General features: G+C 40.6%; 1 long non-coding RNA gene across 1 annotated transcript; it reads left to right on the top strand.

The window, feature by feature from the left end:
• The first annotated feature begins 1,246 nt into the window (after positions 1-1,246).
• Positions 1,247-1,873, top strand: LOC147729184 (uncharacterized). The gene is made up of 3 exons (XR_015309206.1): positions 1,247-1,325; positions 1,438-1,509; positions 1,600-1,873. It is a non-coding gene; the product is annotated as an uncharacterized LOC147729184 (long non-coding RNA).
• The last annotated feature ends 345 nt before the right edge of the window (positions 1,874-2,218 follow it).

The raw sequence follows: 2,218 nt of genomic DNA, 5'->3' as shown, positions 1-2,218 counted from the left end.
CTCTGGCCACAATTCTCTTTTCCCATGCCAATACACCAATGGGTCATCATGAACATAGACCTCTGTTGAGTCATTCAGATAGTCCTGCACCATCGACTCAAGGTTCTCCAGGGTTCCTCCACTTTGCTTACTTTTTGCTGGGACCTTTTGAGAAGCAAAACCAAGCTGAGTTAGCCAATCCTCTACTTCACACAATGTTACTGTTGTGTCTGGTGCAGATGATACGGTTGTTGGTGTCTTTAACGGATGAGAGGGAAAATCACTCACTTCTGCCACAGTCACAGATGCGGAAGGGGATTTTTTTGACTCCGGGTGGCCTGCTGATGCTGATATACTGCCTTTTCCTTCAGTTTCCAGCCGTTCTCTTTCAAACCGACTGGCTGCCACAGCTAGCCAATGTTTGTACTTTGTAACATCTGCGTCATCAAAAGGAAAGAATACTCTGCCTGCCAATGCCTTTTTGTACCATGGATCCAGAATAGTAGCACAAATGTAATGCTGTTCTGTGTGGATCCTTTGAAGACGTTCATCGCAAAGTAAGCGCTGTAATAACTTCTCTGCCAACTCAAATGTTTTTTTCTTTTTTTCCTCTTTTTGAAACGTAGAAAACACCGCCTTCAGTTGGTGCTCTAGCATGCGCAACAATGGGATAGCTTTTCCCAATTTACAGTCCTCCCTGCTGACTGCACGCGTGAAGACCTCAAAAGGACGAAGCATGTCTGTCAGGCTTTTAACTAGCTTCCATTGCTCCACCTGTATCCTCAGGTCCCTCATAGTTGTTAAAGTGAGGGGCTGCAACCGGCAGCGGGTCGAAAGGTTATAACACTATAATGGAAAGAGAAAGCCCCGGCATCCTATTTTTGAACTGAAAGGTTACAGCTTTTTAATCTTAAGACAATAGCTCTGTAACCTGTCTTGAGCACACGTTCTAGCGAGGGGTTGCATCTAGCAGCGTATTTAAAGGTAACAGTACGGGAACCAAGTATGTTCTTTTCGAATAGCTGTATTTGACAACCTAGACAAACATCCCAGCTCACTCCCGGACTGCATTAATACACCAATAGCGGTAAGGAGAGTAGAGACTATACTTGCCAACAGTCAACTTGGAACTAAAGGGATACAAAAGTATTTGAATATGCAACAGTAACCTTAAATGTGGGGATTTAAATAAAACCACACTTAATATGACTTTTCATCGTACAGGTTGGGAGAAGATAGAAATAAAAATATCCGCAAAACCAACAGTGTTGCTAACAGCGCTCAAAGAAAAGTAGATAGCGTTGTCCCTATTCCAGGCTGCCAAGGGAAACTGCAGCCCTTAATCGGTATGTATGTAACCTCTCCAATCTACATAGAACTAATGGACAGGTAGATGATAAATTCATGACCCATGTATACCTGCATACTAAAACAGAACGTCATGGTATTATGGCATAGGTACCAAGACACCACTTAAGAAGGTGCAGGGAAGGACAGCCTGAATGTTATCATTAGGCGTAAAACCAATTGGTATGTATATGGATGATAAATCTCGAAAATAAACCCCAGAGTTAAAACATCATTATCCAAAGTATATAGCATTATCTGTGTACTTTACAGGCACGGCAAGATAACCAATTACAGACGGTGCATATTGAAAGACGTACCTGCTTTAAGACACCATTGACTATGTGTCAACCAGACTTTTAATAGTAAGTGACTCTGTGAGAAGTATGAAAACAGGTTGAAAGTCTCAGAAGTATGGTAAATAATTCCATGCTCTTTTTCGTAGAATTCTATGACTCCACTGATTATGATGCAAGTGGCTTAAATCACAAAGTTAAAAGGAGATACAGTCGTCCTGAAATTTCATAGAAGGACACCAATCCCTATACTTCAAGTAAGGGCAGTTATTATGTAAATAGTGAACACTATTAGAACAGTCCACAACTAGAACCAACTCTCCATAGGAATAATGTATTAATTACATGCATTCTCTTTTTTAGAAAGAAGTAAAAAATGTTTAATCTTCGTCCGTCCCGAGGAAGGTGCCATAATTGTAACCAACGCACCGAAATGCGTCGACAGTGGGACTTTTTAATGTGTATGAAATGTATTTGTTTAGTGTTTAATTTGTAATCATGAAAGTATATGATTTTAAATTGTGTGTGACTCTGAGATAGACACCGAAAATCAGAATTGTTAGATAGTATATATAAGATTGTACCAGAGCACCCCA

This window comes from Lissotriton vulgaris, chromosome 2_2 (assembly GCF_964263255.1).
Source record: "Lissotriton vulgaris chromosome 2_2, aLisVul1.2, whole genome shotgun sequence".
NCBI lineage: Eukaryota > Metazoa > Chordata > Amphibia > Caudata > Salamandridae > Lissotriton > Lissotriton vulgaris.
The sequence above is the reverse complement of the archived record's forward strand: the minus strand, read 5'-3'. Positions and strand labels throughout refer to the sequence as shown.